This window comes from Anomalospiza imberbis, chromosome 1 (genome assembly GCF_031753505.1).
Source record: "Anomalospiza imberbis isolate Cuckoo-Finch-1a 21T00152 chromosome 1, ASM3175350v1, whole genome shotgun sequence".
Taxonomy (NCBI): domain Eukaryota; kingdom Metazoa; phylum Chordata; class Aves; order Passeriformes; family Viduidae; genus Anomalospiza; species Anomalospiza imberbis.
In genome coordinates this window covers 82,964,997-82,978,049 of record NC_089681.1, presented here as the reverse complement: position 1 = coordinate 82,978,049, position 13,053 = coordinate 82,964,997, and the positions used below count along the sequence as shown (strand labels likewise).

Genomic DNA, 13,053 nt, shown 5'->3' with positions numbered 1-13,053 from the left:
AGCATATGGAATACATTACCATCAGAAGTTATAAAATACCAACTCATTATGGGACATAAAAGTACTTGGGGAGAAAAAAACCCTCTCTTCAGCAATACGGCTGATTAAGTTGCAAGTACTTAGTATTCCCCCCTGTTTGAAAAGTACAGCAAATAAAGTCTGTCTCTAAAGAGCAACTTAAGACATTACCAAAATAAGAGCAGGGAAAAGTGTTGACATAAGAAACACGTTCACTTCTGTACAGCAGGTCTTATTTTTATTACTAATATTGGTTTGATGGAATGAAAACTAAAAGTTCCTCGTGACCTGCATGGTGCAGGCAGCCCAGGCAGCTGGAGAGACTGCCCGTCCCAAGCCATCTCGGGTATTTGCCAGTAGTAAGAGAGGCTTAAGTTATTATTCAGTAGGAATAGTGTCAAAGTTTGAGACTTCTCAGAAGTGACTGAATTAACTCTGAGTGCCTAATTTAGGGATGTACTTTTCCTGCTACAGCTGGGCAGCTACAGAGGTCGTCATCCTCCTTTGCACAGTGTTGGGCCACGACCAGAGGCCAGCATTGCATCAGCCCTACCACATCTGCTGTTCCTTGCAAGGTGTCCCCCAGCCCTTTCAGACAAAACAGGCTTCATTTCTTGCTTCTCCTTTTGACTGAGAGGCCTCAGGGACAGCTCATGGTGAGTCGTGCAGTATGGAGAGCAGAGGAACGACACAGTGGCTGGTGCTGGAGAGGATATGTAAGCAAACCCACCCACGGCTTTCAGCAAGTCATTTCAGAAACAAGATATTACACACACAAATATTCTGTGAATATCAATTCTTGTACTCATTGGAGAAAAAGAACACCCCAAAACCACCATTCAGTTTTGAAGATTTGGATCGGAATCCACTCGGGAAAGCAGGGCTATCCCCTAGCTGGTTAGGGGGAGCCAGCAGGGTGCGTGGCAGCCCCTGCGTTCACACATGGAGCACTCTCCCCACTGAACCGAAAGCAGAACACCTCATCCCACCTTGCCTGCAAACCTGCAAATCAAAGCTCAGCGCTGGTCCTGCCTAAATATAAATGCAAAGAGGCCTCAATTCGCTCAAAACACGGAAGTGTTTCAGTGTCTTTGCCCACCTTTTGGGAAACTACACCACAACTGCTGTCGCTGAAACCTTACTGCCAGATCATTCTGCAAACTTCTACTTTTGCTCAAGCCCTTTGATTAAATACAGATGAAGCTACTGCCTGCAATGTTTTTGAAGCTTTTCAGTCATGTAAGGCTGCTTCCCCTTTCATTCTCATCAAACTAAGGACAGCAGTGATGACTTCAGGCAAGCCCCAGTGCAATGAGATGTATAAAAATAAAGCAGCAAGCTTGATTTAAAAAAGAAAAAAGAGGGTGGCAGAGGAACCAAAAAAAAATACAAGTAAAACCTCAAACTATTGTACTGCTCTCTTTTTTTATTTGAAACTTACAAAGAAAACCTACATACAGACACATGCTTATTAGAAGTATTTTTTCTTGTCCACACTGTCATAATTTAGAAACAAAGGCACAGAATTAGCAGGTTTTATATTTAACTAAGACCAAGGATTCACCTGACAGTCTCTACCAGAAGGCTGCTTTTGGAAAGGTAACAGACCAAGAATATATTTCAAAGTTTCATCTGTCAAATCATTCCAAAATCAGCAATTGAATTTTTGCCCTCAAATCTACTTAGACTCTTAAAGATCGCTGCAAGATTTAACACAAGGCTGCAGACTGAATCTGTACTGCTCAGTCAAAGAGGGACTTGGTCACCATTACACTGTTCTTAAGGGCATGTAACTATCAGCATAGTTCCATAGTTTACACATTATACTCCTCATTTTGCTGCACTCTGTATTGTATGGGTGCTGGGGGAAACTCTGAAGTAGTTCAGTTTCCTTTAGGAATTAGCAGTTCAAGCTCTACTACTCGAAGGCTGTTGCCCTTTCACCTGGGAAAGAAAAGCAGGCTCCAAATGATGAATTTTACTGAACTGTGTTAAACTCATCCTTTTCTTTAAGGAAACATCCACTCTGAGACAAAACTGGCAGGGTAGAACACAGACAAGCCTTTAGTTTTTGCGAAACATGTTCCTCCTACTTCACAGGAAGATCACTCTTAAAAGCAAGCATTAGCACTGCATGATATGATACAATAAAACATAGTTAATAGCTTTATAGCCATAATCCTGCCTTCCACTTCAGAGTAAATCCTCACAGGAGGAAAGGTTTGTATGTATTTCATATTTCAGAAAATATCCCTCTTTCCCCACTGAGACAGAGTTCAGTCCTTGTTCATTTGATCATTCCTTTTATCTTGTTCTCAACAAGACTCACCATCTTGACACATGGTATCAACACTTCAAATGATATCACAGGCAAAATGTAACAAAAATTACTTCTCTGAAAAGCTTTTTCTATCAAGTGTCATGTAGAACCATGGAAGATGGCTGTAATACTTCTAATGTCAAAAACTAAGAAAGTATATAAGCAAAAGCTTCTGAAGGAGAACCTAACAGTGATTCAGCAGAATTAATTGAAGAGTCATTGTTAACCAGCACAACTCCTACACTAGGACGACCTAATAGAGGCAACAAGCTAAAGTAGAATATGTAGCAGTGGACAGGACATATTTGCAATTAAAAGCACACAAGCACAGTGGAAATTCATCTGGATTACTATGTAGCGACAGCAAACAAAAAACCTTGGAATGCAGTTGTTCTGATTGTAGCAAGTGAACTCAAGATCTAGCTGCTTCAATGTTATTTTGACAGATTTTGAAGTTAAGTTTGTACAAGCAAACATCCATAAACACAGACTCACCCCCAACAAACTGAAAATCCACCTGGTTCTTAAACTCTTCACCCCATCTATCCCTACAGACTACTCCTGCAGCTGAAACACGGGCCCTTCACATTCAAACTTGCAGACCTATGCACCCCCATTCACTTCACTTGTCTGCAGGAAATCCAGACAAGTTACATGCAGTCAGGGTTGGTTACTTAAGCAAAATAAAGGTGGACTTGATGTCCAGACTTCTGCTAGCATTAAAAATACAATGGAGATGCAGGCTGAATTCTGTTGTTTTGTTCAAATATATCATTCTTTATAAGAAAGCTTATAAAAGTGAGAGTCACCTGCTTTCTAGTAGCAAAACTCAATACCAGCTCTTCTGGGAAAGAACCATATGTCAACTCTCCAAGGAGAAATAACTGAAATATCCTGAAAATATACCATCAAGAAAAAAAATGTCATCTTCCTCCTATGCTTTAACAAAGTTCCAAAAATCTGTAATATTGGTCTAGAGGCTTCCAGGAAGACTTATCTAAAACAACTTTCCCATCTTGAACCTGGATTCATTTAAGGAAGCTACTGACTAAGTTCTTCAGTGACATAATCTGCCAAGTATTTTTGGTCAAAGTAAATTTAAAACAGAATGAGTCTTACATTGGGAAGACTTGTGCTAAATTCTGGTCAAACTCCTTACACGTATTTCTTTAAAAGAATACTTTAGCAATACATTTCAAGTTATCCCTTATTAAGATGGCCTCAAAAAACTCCACTTTCAAGTTATACAGTTCTATGCACTGATATTAAAGAGGTGAAAATGTAATAGATGAGGCCAAAAAAAAAAAAAACTAATTACGAACTCACCAGTACTTGCCATGACTTTTAGGACAGTATGTACAGCTTCTGTAGGATGGGACCCAATGAATACTCAACTGACCTTTCCCCTTTCATCCCAATTCAGCCCCTATAAAGCACAGCTGAACAAAATGCTGAAAATGCACTTTTTTTCTGGTGAAGTCATGCAAAAATTGAATTCTACTTGTTACACTCCCAACGCACAATAAAGCCACAAGCACAGTAAAATCCCTGACCTCCCAAAGGATACTTATCCTGTCTAAAGCAATAGCTATATTGGCAAAAGCTCTGAGCTAACCAACTGTTTTAGGCAAAGCTTGAGTCTTGACGGAATTGAAGAGCAAAATTACACTGAAGTTAGCAGCAGCTTTCAGGTTTTATCAGTGTTAGATGCTCAACATGAGGCATGGCAATGTAAGCTCAAAATAACCACATGAACACACACTCCTTTGAGAGGGAAGAATGACAACCCCTGGCAGAAGTTCATCTGTATGCCTTAGTACTACAACAGAAATGTAGGAATCCATGCTCCTTACCAGCAAAAGTTTAGCAAATCCCCACATGCCCTTGGAACGTACCTGCCTTGCCCCAAGGAGGGAAGACGGGGGTGGTCAAACATTTTAAAAATGCTACAGAGGAACACATGTGCATGCTAGGTCAAGAATTGTTTTGTATGAACTTCTTACATAACAGAAATGTCATCTTTCAAAGTATTCTAGACTAAAATTCTATCAACTGCAAGATGATTAAGCTATTTTGTGTGTTAAATGTATTCAAGTTCCAAGTACAGTGGTTTTTCTTCTTGTTCTTTCATCAGAAGAAACAAGTCAGGCATCCTACATAGCTAAAAGCATGTAGTAATCTAAATCCTTATTAAGGTAAAACATTTTAAGTATGCCACTTCTACCACTGCACCAGCATTGTTGCGCAGATCAAAATCTAAACTCAAGATTTATCATAGGACCCAACTGATAAACAGCTTATATCAAAACAATTCTGTAGAATATTGCACGGCTATTACTAGCACATCTCGACTATGTCTAGTTCAAAAAATCACAAATAACTGTGATATGAAATGATACTGAAAAATGTATAACTTGTCAAGTCCCTACAAAGTTTAGCCCTGCAAAGAGAAGACCAGAATTCTGGATTTCGAATTGGCGGCATCTACAATCAAAAGCCACAATAACTAATAAATAAGAAGAGAGGAACTAGTAGGTAAAGATTGAGTGACTGCTTTAAATTGCACAAAGAGAAATACAAAAGCCAGAAGAAACAGCACAAGCAATTAGTCAGACTTAGCTGTCATTTAAAATTCAGCTTCATTAACATGAGATTTCAGGCTATTGCTAGAAGGAATTCTGGCTGACCTTATAATCCAATCTTACTCCATCGTATCAGCTAGTGTGTTCACAACTTGCTAGGTAAGCTTAGTTCATACACGTTATGTCTATACCTTGGCTGCTTTTCCCATGTACTAGTCATCAATATTTATATGTGCATGTGATTTTATATAGTATGCTCATACAAACCTTTTAAGGAGCTAGTCAGAGCAATAATGGTTTTGGTTCTGACTTCAGTAAGTAGGCACGGAGTATATATTCAGCTGAAAGTGAGAGCTGCAACAAGCCACAAGGACACTCTCGGTGGCCTCTTTCTCCCTCTCCTACAACACTATAAAGACTGTTCCTCACACCACCCTTAACAGCCCTTCTTTTTCACTTCTCTCTTATCAGCAAAAGCAGCTTCAAAGAATCACACAGAAGCCTGGATGATGAAAAAGGAGAGACAGGATTTCAGATACCCTTGGAAAGCTTCACTACCTGGATGTCTGCCTGCTTATAGCCATCCACCTTGTTTCCTTGCTAAAGAACACAGACCCTTTGATTCACACTAACTTGGCTTCAATCATTTGTTTTCTTTTTTCAAATTTACATGACAAAGGCATGATTATGCTGATATACATTAAACGTGTGTCAGCAGCAAAATTCTGTACCTCAGACCGCATTCCTGAGCAAAAAGAAAAAACACAAGACAGAAGGAAAGCTGATTTTATAAAGTGTGAAGAAGGAAACAAGGGAGAGAGATATGCATCATGAAGAAACATGAAAAAATATTTTCTCAATGCTTTTCTAGCCCTGGAAACAGGCAGAGAAGATTTATCGCATGCCCACAGATATCAGGTTTGACACAGTTTCTTCTCTTTCCTACCTCAGAGACTAGGAGTAACTGGATAGCATATGGGAATTGTCTAGGAGTTCACATCATACGGTTTTATTACAAAGGAGAGGAAAAAACCAGAAGACACTGGCTTTTTCCATTCCCTTTTTAAATTAAATCAACTATCACACATCTGAGTCATCTCCAGACCCATCAGTTTTCTGTCCAAAGCACTCCATGGCTCTATGAAAGGATAATCACAAGTAGTAGCTCACAAGCCTGACTACACTCTAAAGTTTCTTCTTGGATGCTATATACATCCTTGTAAGAAAAATGTTGAAAATTCCCACACCCATAGCAAGAGCAGGAAAAAGCCTGTACAAAGGTCCAGTTTCCCAAGTACACAGTCCGATTTGGAGCTCCTGAAGCCTCAGGAAGTTATCTAGGAGAAATCAAAACAAGTTCATAAGTTTCAGCTTTGACAGGAAAGTGAGCATGCTAAAAACAACCTCAGGAATTTAAATTCATCAGAGCACCACTGTAACTCTGGTTCCTGATAATTTTAGAAAAGGATCCATAAATACCCACCATGAGTGCTTTGTGCCATACTACTAGGATCAACTGGAAGTTAGGGCTATTTGCCAAAGTTTTCTCCTTTCAGTGGAAATACCGAGACAAGTGTGAAAAGACCAACTACATATGGGAAGACCCCATCCTGAAAGTCAAACATCATCTCTACTGGCATTTGAATCCAAGACCTCTCAATACCACAAGAGCAATCCAGCTGAACAGTGTTCAGTGTAACACACCGCGCAAGTAAGTCCATTTAAGTATATTGACTGTGGTCAGACCATAATAGTATTTAATTTTTCTGCCCTAGAAATGAATGCTTTCTCTACCATTGGAAAAAATATTGTGGCTACACAGAGACAACAGTAGTTAAATTGTTTATTTTGAAAAAAGCTGAGCAACTGAAACTGTTCTACTATCCATCCTGGCCCAATGCTAGCATCTAAAAACAAACAAAAAGACCCCAACAAAACCACAGCCACTCCCCTCCAAAGCACATCCTTTCAAAGTTCAGCACATCTTAATCTTATTAAAACTGTATTGAAGCCTCCACCCTGCAATCAGGGGTAAAACCTAAAATATGCAAGATCTCATTTAAGCAGGCTCTCCATTTTGACGCACCCACTCTCACTGACCAATTGTCTTAAGTGCCTGACTCCTTACAGAGGAAGGGATCACATTACATTTGTCTTTCTGAAAGCCTTTTCACAGGTCACCTCCATGCAGAGGAATGCAAATGGCCAGGACTTTATGATCACATATCTTAATGGCAGAAATCCTCTCCTGTAACATCTCACCTGAATAGAGAGGAGGAACAAGAGACAGTGGATTAAAACCACCTCATTTGCCTCCCCTTTCCAGAGACCTACTCTGTGAGTGGACACAGTGATACAAAACAAGGAACAGTATTAAAGCTCTTCTCTCTAAAACACACATGAAGCTTCACTGTCAGAAAAACCATAGGACAGGTCTGTGATTCTCTCATTCACAAACATTTGCAGGATTAAATTTGAAAAGCATTTGGGCAGATTTTGAAAATAATCCTTCCCAAAATACTATCATTTTGATTCCTCTGCCCACTCACCCTCCTTTGAGGGAGAACTGAGACTCCTGAAGACTTTTTTTTTTTTTGACACTTTCTATTTATGTTCCAGATATCTTCATCTCCACCTCAGCAAGAAAGGAAAGGAAGAAGTCAAGGATACATTATAGTTGCAGTACTTTAATTTATACTATCACAGCAACAAGAATTTATTCAGTGAAATTTATTATTAGGGGCAAAACAATAATTAATTTTAATTACAAACTGTGTACTTTGCACATGGGAAGCATGTTGGGTACAAAATGCCATGCACTGCCAACCTCCAAAAGAACATTATTCTATTATACTTCAGATCTGTAGAACTCACATTTTGAATTTTTTTTAACGTAAGTTTCATATACAGTATTGCTACATTTACAGATTTAATAAGATGCTCTAATTTCTAGGCATTTTAACTAGTATACGATTTCTAGATAGCTAGACAGATCACATTCAGCTACATAAGGAACAATGAGACTAAACTGAAACACCCTAAAACTATTCAATGCAGTATTTTTAATGAAAAATTATCAAATCACAGAACATGCTGAGTTGGAAGGGACCAATCTCAATCCTCGAGTCCAGCTCCTGGCCCTGTACAGGACTCACACCATGTGCCTGAGAGCACTGTCCAAACAGTTCTTGAACTCTGCCAGGCTTGGTGCTCTGACCACTTCCCTGAGGCACCTGTTCCAGTGCCCCAGACCTCAGGGGAAGAACCTTTTCCCAAAATCCAGCCCTGCCCTGAGAGAAGGCTTTCCCTGGTTGGAACACCAAGCCGGGAAACTTTACCACCAGCAGAAGCACCTCCCCAAAACTTGAGGAATCAACTGCTCGGCAACACAAGAAAAAGGCAGCCAGTCATCCGGATCTTCTTTCAGCTTCAAGGAACATTGGCATCTCTATTTTAGTTTTGCTATCAAACCTGGATGAGGAGAAGAAGGCTTGAGAACAGTCTTACACTATGGGAACATCTGCAAAGGTGTAATGGGAAGTAGGAAGGAGAGGGAGAATTGCCCCTCCAATGCAGGAAAACATTTCCCCTTATTGACCCAGTTTGTCTTGCTTAACATTCTACTCTGAGTTTTTGTAGTGGCCTCCTGCTGGTTTTTAAAGCAAATAAGCCAGTGACCCAGAATGTAATCAAGGGAAAGGAACTGTGTAGTTTACTTCATCCAATTTGCATTTTGCATATTGTATAGTATGAAAAGCTGTTTAGACATACTTTCTCTCACTGCTCTCCTGAACTATTTGCTATTAGAATTGTTAATATAATGTGAGAACTCACTAGATGAGTTTAAAAACACTTTGATTCACATTTACTTTAATAATCTTTTCCCTACAAAAGCATACAGTTGTTTAGACAGCTCACAAGTAGAGAGGCTTTGAGCACGCATAGCAACTGTACTCAAACATTTATACAACTTGGCATTTCAGCAATTCTTGGCCAGTTGTTTTACCCTATAATCCACTTTCTTTCCATATCCTTGAAATGCTTTCGCTAATCCTTTGCCTCAGGTTTTGCTACTTCCAGGACAGAACTCACCACTGTCTCCACAAGCTGGCTTCAGCAGTGGTTCGTGTGCTCCTCCCCAGCAATGACACGAACAGCCCAAAGTTCTGTTAGGAAGGTTTATCCCATAAGCCATGACCACAGTTACTTAACTTCCCTGAAGCTACCTTAAATTCATGGTAAAAATTATACAAAGCACATTACTAGACCAGTGCCCAACCTGGAACCAAGAGTGCCATATCAGCCACTGACAAATTTCAGAGGCCTGACAAATTTCTACATTTGAAATAAACTATGGAAAGCTTGTCCTAATAATCTGTAGGGAAAAGGCCCTCCAATTTGTAGGACAGCACTAAGGAATGCTGGCCAGCATATTCTAACATTCTGTGATATGCGCAGCAAGCCAACCAGAACTTGCTACAAACAAAAAAAGCAAAAGGAAACAAAACTGGCCACTCTTCTCCAAAAAACAGTCTTTGCTTGAATTTGAACTTGGAGACTTGGAGATTTCAGCTCCAAGGATGCAATGCTTTAGCAGCTGTCACAGAGGTCTTGTCTTACTGAATCATGAAGTTCAGTCTGAGGATTTCATGTAGTTTCAAAGTCCTTTGAGAATCTTTGGAAAATAAACTCATCAATCCACCAGAACCTAATCACTACAGGAAACATAACTTTTTAACAACTTACCTTTTTAACTGAGAAACTATCTGAAAGAGACAGTGGTCTTAACAGCTTAATTTGAAATAGTCAAATCTATAAAACTTAGTATTTTTAAACTTAGAACATAGACCACCTCTGAAGAAGACTGTACTGCTGGACTGGATTTTTTTTTGTTTGGTTGGGTTTTTTTGGTGTTTTTTTGTACTAGAAGCAGTTAATTCATAATGAACATGAAGATGATCCCTTCTAAGACATTTAAAGCTAATGCAAAAAAGACATTCTGAACCCACACGTGGTATTAAGTTTTCACCACATAGAATCCAATGCATGGAAAGAAAATTCTCATGTTCCCTCAGTAAAGTTTGCTAGTGGAGAATGTGGAAATTATCTGAGAGCACTGTGCTAGGCCTCAGGATATGGGATTAAAACCCAAACTTCTATCCCTTACTTTTCTTGACTTCTAAATTTTATGCATTGTTTACCATTTCGGAGAGGGGGGAAAAAAAGAGGAAAAGGAAAGAAAGCACAAAATTAGTTCTAAATCTTTCTATGCAAGCTGCAAGAAGAGCAGCTGCGTTTATCCAACACATTAGGGGGGAAAAATTGTTTTGGAACAAAGTAAATACAATTCAATATTTGAAGTTAGACTTCAAAATCTACTTGCAAACTTCACAGTCCTAACTAGGTACTGTCACAATGATAACCTCGGTACAATAGTTCAGGACTACATTCATATTTCTTGGAAATCGTTGCAACAGCGAGTTTCCCTGTGACTAAATATAATCTCCCCAGAGATGCATCAGACAGGCTCATAACTCTTCTGTAAAGGAAACCTGCCGAAAGGTAAAAATGTGACAGCAGCAGTTTTAGAGAGGGATCTGTCCGCAAAGATCGCAATAATGAAAAAAGCGCATTCAAGAAATTTGTCCTTTCAAAGCACAGGACTCTTTATCAAGTCACTGACAGCTTTATCTACACAATCCAAATAAAAAGATTCTGGTTGAATAAGACCATTATTTGGTCTATTCTTCTAAATTTCTCCTTAAGCTGAAGGACAGCAATGCTCCGAGGCAATGCTAAATTTATTATTTAATGAAAACAAAAGAGGAACAGAACACATTTAGGACACATTTTTCTGAAGTATATTACTGAAAGATAAAAGATGCTATCAAGCACAAGACTTATCCAGCATGGCATAGATAGCTTCTTCCTGCAGATGTACCTTTGACAAAAACAAAGAACATACCAGGCTGGAAAACAGGGAATGCTGCAAGTTCCAAGGCTGCTGCATGCTTTTCACCAAACAAGAATGCCTGTCTATGGTATATTGTCTTGTTGCGAGGTTTGAAAAACGTACCCAGCTTCTACAGGAGAAGCATAAAGCCACAATACCACTAATTCACAAAAGACACCTACAGTTTATTAAAATTACATAGCTATAACCAACTCACATACTTATATAAGTTGAGTTGCTGTCTCCTCTCCTTGAGAGTTAGCCAGCATTGCAGGGTAGCAGACCAGGAGTAACACTTTAAAGAGGACAAGCCAACAGCATTACACTGATCTGTAGAAAAAAGTACATTCAGTCTTAATCATTGGAGATTCAATCTTCTGGTACTGTTCCTCAAGTACAGCACATAACATACAAGCACAGAGTCAGAAAGGTAAAAGAAACCCGTGAATGTACCAAACACAAAAATAGTCTGTGACCAGATCCCTTGACCTGGAACTAATGCAGATTTGTCTAGATTCTGTAAAAATCCAAACACATTGAAACTTAGGGCTTTTTTTTTTATATAAATTTCTTTGTTTAGGAGTAAAATACAAAATACTTAAACTATATTCAAGCAAAAGGCAAAAACCTTCTATGGGCAGCCACTACCAGTTTTAGCTATCCCTCAACAGATATCATACATCACTATGCATCCCTAGTCCCATTCTTCTCTCTCCTCTGTATCCACAGATAATGATCCAAATAACATTTTGCAGTCTGCTATTATAATGCAGTTTGGCTGATTTTTTTCTCTGTCTTTTTATTAATGCATTACCTCAAGACTTGTCATCCCACTGCTCTGAAACAAAAATAGTACACTTCTGAAGAGAACCAAGCCACTTGTTCTTACAAAAAGATTATCATGCCAGTACAAAGGTTGTTGTTTCTAACCGAGTTACTCAAGCATCCTGCAATAAGCCATTCAGAAGTTCATAGTTACTTGTCCAAACAGATTAGTCATATTAGTGCTGAAGCAACGGCATTATGTAAAACTCTGATCTGGTTCATTAGCTCCAAATCATATTTACAAAATGCAGCATGCTACTTCAGCATGTCTGCGGCAATCAGCAGTTAAAACACTTTCTTCTACCATCACCCATGATATATGAACACATGGGTAGCAACAGCATAGCCCACGGGTGCTGGGCTCTCACAACTGCCTGCTCACTTAGAGCACAAAAGGTAGAGCCCATGGAGAGCAGGAGCTGTAGCTCTCATCACTTCATCTCAGCTTTAGTGGGTTTGCGCAGAGGGGTAGCCCACAGACAGACAAAGGCAGCAACAATGTGCTGCTCCATTTTCGAGACCTTGTGCACATTTATATCTGCTGATGAAACTGAGCCATTCTCCAATGGACAGAATTTAGATATTTATTCAACTTGACAGAATCAAGCTATTTAACAATGGGAGGAGAGCAGGGATGAAATAATGGGACTAGGATGTTATGAAGTAGAGCAGAGGTAGAACAAATACTGACATATCCCATTGTAAATCTCAAGCTTACATTATTGAGTTGGCTTTGGAAACTAGGACAAGTGATCTGAATCATGACAAAAAGGCTTTCAAATATACACTGTCTGCTCTTTGTTTGGATTTGAAGAAAGCAAGCAGCTTCCCTGAACTGGTGGGTACATCCTCAGAGCTCTCCTCTGGAGAGTCATTTTCAATTTATCTATTTAAGATGGAAATTTTTCCACAGAAAACTATCAAGCAAGTTAGCCTTTGGATTTGTTTGCTGTGAGAAACTGCATAGGTTGTGGATGCGCAGTCAGCAAGGTGCAATATGTAAGCCAGACAGATATTACTGGAAAAAATTTGCATTATTGTTTATAGGGTGATAGTATCATATCTGGTACCCTAAACCTGGTTCCCATAGCTCACTACTTGGTGAGGAGCAGTAGTGGGGGGAAGATGTGTTTATCTCTCACAAGAAGTAAATGGAAAGCTTTGTGGTTGTTTTATTACCTGATACTGTAAAGAGAAAAATACTTTCCTTCAACTGGTTAAGAAAATTCATGGCTCTGGGCCAGACAACACTGACAAACTTAACCACATCACTACCCTCCCCTTGATACTGGCACAAGCCACATGACAGCAGCAGAGCTTCAACATCTGTCCCTGCTGCTCTGCATGCCCCACAC

At 39.4% G+C, this 13,053-nt stretch overlaps 1 protein-coding gene across 1 annotated transcript in view; it reads right to left on the bottom strand.

The window, feature by feature from the left end:
- Positions 1–13,053, bottom strand: part of PHLPP1 (PH domain and leucine rich repeat protein phosphatase 1) — a 137,314-nt gene that overhangs the window by 69,189 nt on the left and 55,072 nt on the right. The window lies entirely within an intron of this gene.